Raw genomic sequence first — 6,037 nt, 5'->3', positions numbered from 1 at the left:
CACATCCCTTTAATCAGAGTATTTCAGTCTATTTCCTTCACATGGACAAAAGAACAGGACTTTACAAGCCCAGCAGCCACAGGCTCCTCTAAAGGAAGAAACGTATTTACATGTTTAGAACGGGGAAACTTTTTCAGTGCTGGGAATCACGTCAGATTTCAAACCCATTTGATGATCTCTGCCTTACTGCACATTCAAACCTAGCAGGAGTGTAAAGAGACAGGGAGGAGATGAAAACTGTGTGGCTATGGACCATACACAGTCACTGGCCTTATCTTGGCTCCAGCCACCAGTTTCTGCTCTTGACTTAGTTTCCCGTCTAGAGAAGGGTCACACCAAGAATGTCATTAGTGCTTCACAGAACTGAAGTACAAATATGACCCATGGACAGGAAGCTTACACAGAGGCATTCTTTCCAAGGGCCCAGAACATTGTTCTCCTCTCTCTCTCCCCAACACTTTTTCTTTACAATGTTCACACTCTTTCCCTCTCTCAGCTTAGAGAGGTGGAAGACAACATCAACAAAAAAAATGCAGAGATAAACAGCATAAAGTCATCCTTCACACCTCAGCGGATGGCAGTTCAAAGGGGCCCTACCTACCTGCAACCCTGTCGTTTGCTTCAAGAACTGTTTGCCCAAGGAAAAAGAGACGAGCAAATCCTGGAAGCAGATCCTTCCCCAAAGGAAGTTTCTTTCTGAGTCTGCAACCTGGAGCTTTTGCTTGAGACTCTGAGCGGATTCTTTCTTCAAACTCTCACACTGGTTCTTTACTTTTGTGGGCAGCTGGAAAAAGAATGAAGCCGTAGGCTGAGGCAGGGACTCCATACTTCCAGGGTAGGGAGGCAGAAAGACTGGAGGGGAAGGAAAAGTGCTAGTTGGTAACTTCTTGAATAATGATCTGTATTCCCTCATTTTCTGCCACACAGAGACATACACATAGTCACTGCAATAGGGGAGGATGACAAGAGATGAGTACTAGTACATGCAGTTTTTTCATGCTCTGATGCCAAAATAAACCAACCCCAAAGTGTTGAACTGTGAACTTTCAAGACTATTAAGACATCTAGCAACAGATGAGATCAATCATAAGATGTTTTGTCCAGAAAGTTCTCTCAGTTTGTTACAAGTAGATGTAGGTGGGGGGGAGGGGGAAATTTAAGTGCTCATTTCTTGGAAAAATAATTCAAATCTCTCCTCTGTTCACTTTTTCTCAAGTGAATTAAAAATGGCATCTATTGCAATGCAGTGAACATCTCCCCATAATCTCTTTTAAGAAGAAATGGTCATACTTACCTGAATGTTTCCCTCACCAATGACTTCCTAACACCTCTCCCAACTCCTCTGTAAAAGCCTTAGTCCAATCTCAGGTCTTCTACTTTATTTGCCAAAATCAGACTGATTGAACACTAATAGTAGCTTAATGCTGTTGTGACAACCTTTGATCTAGCCTAGGCAGATTATGATTGCTGTGGAAGATAAGAACCTACTCAAATTCCTGCATCATATTTCTGGATTTCTAAAATACTCCTCTTTTTATTCCTGAAAACCCAAATGCCCTAGGAGTTGTAAATTACAAACAACAAACAAAAGTAATGTGTAAGAGAGCTGAAACTTTCTTCTTCACAAATCCTGAAAGCTGGTTAAGACTCCTGTGAAATTTTATAAGTAGCATGGAGTCCACATACAACACAACAGAACCAGAAGTCACTGGACTGCCAATAGCTACAGGGATAGCTGCTCACATATGCATTTACTGGTTTTTATCCACTGCAGCACCTTCTGCACAACAGCAGTGCCAGGCATTTGCATGTGGGGCAGTCATTGTGCTGAGGCACACAAGGCACCATCACTTTACCAGGCAGGCTCTTCTTTGCTCAAGACATCAGGTAAAGCATGATCCAACAGTAAACCAAGGAGGTACATTACTCATTATGTTTGAAGAATTTCGCTTAATTCATTTTGGGACAATTGGTGGTATTTCTTCATCCTCTCCTCTAGAGCACACACCTAAACAAAATAGCTTCAGATGGTTAGATACCTCACATGTTCTTCAATTACAAGCTTTCTGCTGCTCAAAAAAGCTTTCTTTTGTTCATTGTGCTCAAAATAACACAAGAAAATTGGGGTGGTGGGGGAAGGTTTTGTCATTAAAACCACAGCAAGTTTGCAGTTAGAGTAGCATACAGAAAACATTTTTGTTTTTTAAACTCGTGACAGATAAAGCCATCAAGGACAAACTCTGATACTCTAAAGTAATTAAAACAGAAAAATCAGCAAGTTCTTTCTAGAGAAACCGCTTGGGCATGCAGAAGGATACTCTGCTTCTTTGTTGCTGAATATGGTTACGGTATCTCAAGCTAAGGTAAGAGTTTGCAGTCTAAATAGAAAGAGTGGCTCACAAAAAGAGGGGGGTTTTAAATTGTAATTTCATTACTTTTCATCAATTCAAGATCTAGATATGTTTCTATGCCTTTCAACTGGACAAAACATTGTCTTATTATTTCAGACCAACTTTCAAAGATTAGAGAGTGAGGCTCAGTCTTTTCATCCCACATACATGTTCTTGTTTCTTCCTGTTCAGAAAGAGTAAGTGATGAACACAAATAGAAGTGCACTTGGCTAAGAGATGTCTCCAGGCTGATGTTTGTACTCTCCTCTTCCAGTAAAGAAGTCAGAAGAAAATGAAAGAAGATAAAATAACAATAAACAGAATGTGTTCAACCCAAGCGTTTATCACTCTGTATCTGCTGGCTAAGAACAATATTATAAAAGGACAGTAGCAGTTGAAAGTATTATTTCTTCTTAAAGACTCCCTTGTGAAGAGAAGGTTCTTTTTAACCAGATAATTTGATAAGTTCATGAGATTCAAGGCATTGCAAGTTGCTCTAATATTAGTTATCATTCAAAACTACAATGCCATACACAGCACTACAAGCTTCATTTCAGGTGATGCATTGAAGCTTACAAGCACTACTGACTTTCTAAGTCAATATTCTTTTCCAGCAACAGAAGGTATCAAGATATTCAAAACAACAGAAGGTATCAGAGCAGATCAGCCCAGACAAAGCAGCATGACCCAGCTTATTGCAGGGTCCTTTCAGACAGGAATCTGTCTAGGCCCTCTGTAAGAAATAGCCCTTAACACAAAAGACCCTATTTAATGGAAAAAACTCCAGATCACCTTCAATACACTAAACAGTCTGACATCACCTATTGCAGCTTCAGGGGCGTAGGAGACAGGAGCACTTGGTCTTATTTGATTCGTGTCTCTTCTTCAGCAGAAGACACAAAGATCCAAAGTGAAATTTAAGGGGAAAATAAAAAGCATTCTGAGGATTTTGTCCATTGGTGTTCTCACAGAAACAGCTGAACAGCTTCTGGAAGATCAATCTGAAATAAACTGCTAGGAATGACTTGATGTTAAATTCTTTTTCTTTCATGAAGATCACGGTATTGCTCTTTTTACAACAAAGGAAGAACTCTTATTTTTATCCTTTCATAGAGAATTCTTCCCTTGAGCAGACTTGTCTTGAACTGCATAGAATAAATGAGCTTGGTAATTTTTGTGTTCTAGCTATCAAAAACCCTAGCCTGATTGATTCCTACACAGAGATATATATTTCAGGCTGAAACAACTAAATATTTCTGTATTTTGAGATGAGAAATGTTAATGAATATTCCATTTCCCTTATGAAAATTGAAAAGGAAGTCTAGAAAAGACCATCCAAAGTACCTGAATCCCTCTTACAGGAATTTTGAGCAAAGTTCTTTTGTTGCCTCATATCAACCACCAGAAGTGATTTGTACTACCTAGATGGGATGTTAAGTCAGCTTAAGCAGTTGAATATCCAACAGCTTTTCTCAGTCCCTGCACTGCAGCTTGTTGACAGGGCAGGATCTGATGGGATCCTTTGGGCTGAAGCAGAAAGAAATTATGGCTGTGATGACACAAGAAAAACACACTGGTGATCTACAGATTGAGATGAAGTCAGGAAAGCACCAGCACTTCTGTTTGTGAGCATATGGAAGATGGTCATGAATCCTATAATCAGTACCCTCTTCTTCTTTGGGCAATCTCTGCAATGTGTTTCCATAGTGCCCTGACTGTTGATAGATATGCCTAGAGTAAAATTCCCTTTACTGCTTTCTTCCTTCTCTATAAGGCACATTCCACAGCCAATTCACAAGTCCCTGGGGAGTGGTCTCCATTTTTCTGCATCAGTGAGCAGAAGCTCAATAACCAAGAAATTGAAAGTTTAAACAATTATGTGTAAATTGTACAGGATACCATCTGCAAAATAAGCAAAAAATTGAATCTCCATATTTGGTTAATGGTACAGAATATAAGCAACAATACTTTGCATACTTCTAATACTGTAGCTCCAACAACTGCAGCATCCAAGTGAAAGAACATAGAAAACAGACAAATTGCCATACCCAATTCAAGTTATTTGCAGTCAGGTCTAATACTTCTCAACCCTCAAACTGAAATTTTAAAGCAATAGGCAATCATTTGAGATGTAAGGTGCAACTACCCCTGCAGAGCATTTGCAGCTCTTGTAGTTGCTGTCTCCTGCTGCCATTAATTACACCTCTAGACATATGTGCAGGCTGCAAACCCACCATGGGATCTACACACCAGCATCCACCTGAACTGTTATTCAAAATAAACATTACGAGAACAACAAATTTTAGTAAAACATAATTTTCCCAGAAACTAGCACCAACACGGTTCATGTATTAAGTATCAAAATGAGTGATATAAGCTGTTTAAATTCCAAGCTACTGAAACTACCAAAAAAATAGTAGCTTTCCAAAATTTCTGGTTTAGAGCGTTTTGGGGGGGCACGGGGAGACAGGAGGAGGAGACTTGATTGGAGAGAAGGGCAGAAGTCCTTGAACATTATAATAGCTACATTATATAATGTTATTTCGTCCCAAGATGGATAGAAAAGGCAGCAAAAACCTTGGCCAAAGTGTTATTTTTAAGATTATCATGCACCCTGTCATTAAAAGATAAATATGCCAATGAACAGAATGGCAACAATCTTGACTTTCTAAATTCCAGGAGGTGTTTTAAAAGCATTTGGCCTCTCTCCAGAAATGTTTTGTGCTCAATTTCTTTAAAGACCCAGAGGGTCACAGCATTGTCTAGATTATCAGACAAGGCATAGACAATATCTAGTTAAGACTGGCAGGGGTACCAACCCCTGAGAGACCCTCCATAAACTCCTAGTTGAGGAGTGGCAAAAAGCCCTGGTGTTTCTGAACTCAGCATGACACAGAATTCCAAAATTATATATAGCTATCACAACACCACACATTTGAGAAACACAGCCAATATTTCTTGGCACATATACAACAACAGGAAAACACCAGAGGTATGAAAATGAATGATTGGTTGATTATAGAAAATACTACCTTTTAAAAACAATTCCATTAATAGAAGCATCAATTTTATACAATTAAAGAAATGGGTATTTGCTAAACAATATTATAATTATTTTTCTTTTTAAAACTGTTTATATTGCAAGAATATTTTTAAATGTCCTCATTAACATGCTTTTTATTTCTTGTCAGGTTTTATGCCAAGTACAGTTGAAAGCAAACCTTTTTTGGCCTAACTAAACCACATTTTAATCAGATTAACAGACTTTATTGGCACTAACATACATTTCTGTCATAAAAACAGACCTTCTTTCAGTCTTAGGGAAATTCTATGCTTCTGGGCAGAGTGCATGAGCCAATATTTAAAAAAAGGTTTTTTTTAAGACATCATATGATTGTGATTTTTTTGCAATTTGTTTGCTTTTTTCTGCTTTAGAAAGCTAACTAGAGAAATAAAGGTCACAGCATTTCTTTATACCTTGAACTTCCTTGAAAAAATTAAATAAAGCCTGTAGTTTCTTAATGTTAACAGTGGTTTTTGTATTTTCCTTTGTAGCTCTTGATACATGGCTTGCTCAAAATAATTTGACTCTATTTACATACAATTAGGTAACAGAAATTTCTTACACAATTTTTAAAGCACCGTTT

General features: G+C 38.3%; 1 protein-coding gene across 9 annotated transcripts in view; it reads right to left on the bottom strand.

Annotated features, from left to right (window-relative positions):
- Positions 1-6,037, bottom strand: part of TSC22D1 (TSC22 domain family member 1) — an 89,909-nt gene that overhangs the window by 52,635 nt on the left and 31,237 nt on the right. For 4 of the 9 annotated variants that reach the window (XR_012579041.1, XR_012579039.1, XR_012579038.1 and 1 more), the window contains one exon: positions 602-852. The exons of 3 other annotated variants lie outside the window; for them this stretch is intronic. The gene's annotated coding sequence lies outside the window, so the exon portion shown is untranslated. The remainder of the gene's footprint in view (positions 1-601; positions 853-6,037) is intronic. 2 more of the 9 variants (XR_012579042.1, XR_012579043.1) reach the window with 1 other exon arrangement.

The sequence above is a fragment of the Zonotrichia albicollis genome, chromosome 2, assembly GCF_047830755.1.
Source record: "Zonotrichia albicollis isolate bZonAlb1 chromosome 2, bZonAlb1.hap1, whole genome shotgun sequence".
In the NCBI taxonomy this organism is placed as follows: domain Eukaryota; kingdom Metazoa; phylum Chordata; class Aves; order Passeriformes; family Passerellidae; genus Zonotrichia; species Zonotrichia albicollis.
The sequence above is the reverse complement of the archived record's forward strand: the minus strand, read 5'-3'. Positions and strand labels throughout refer to the sequence as shown.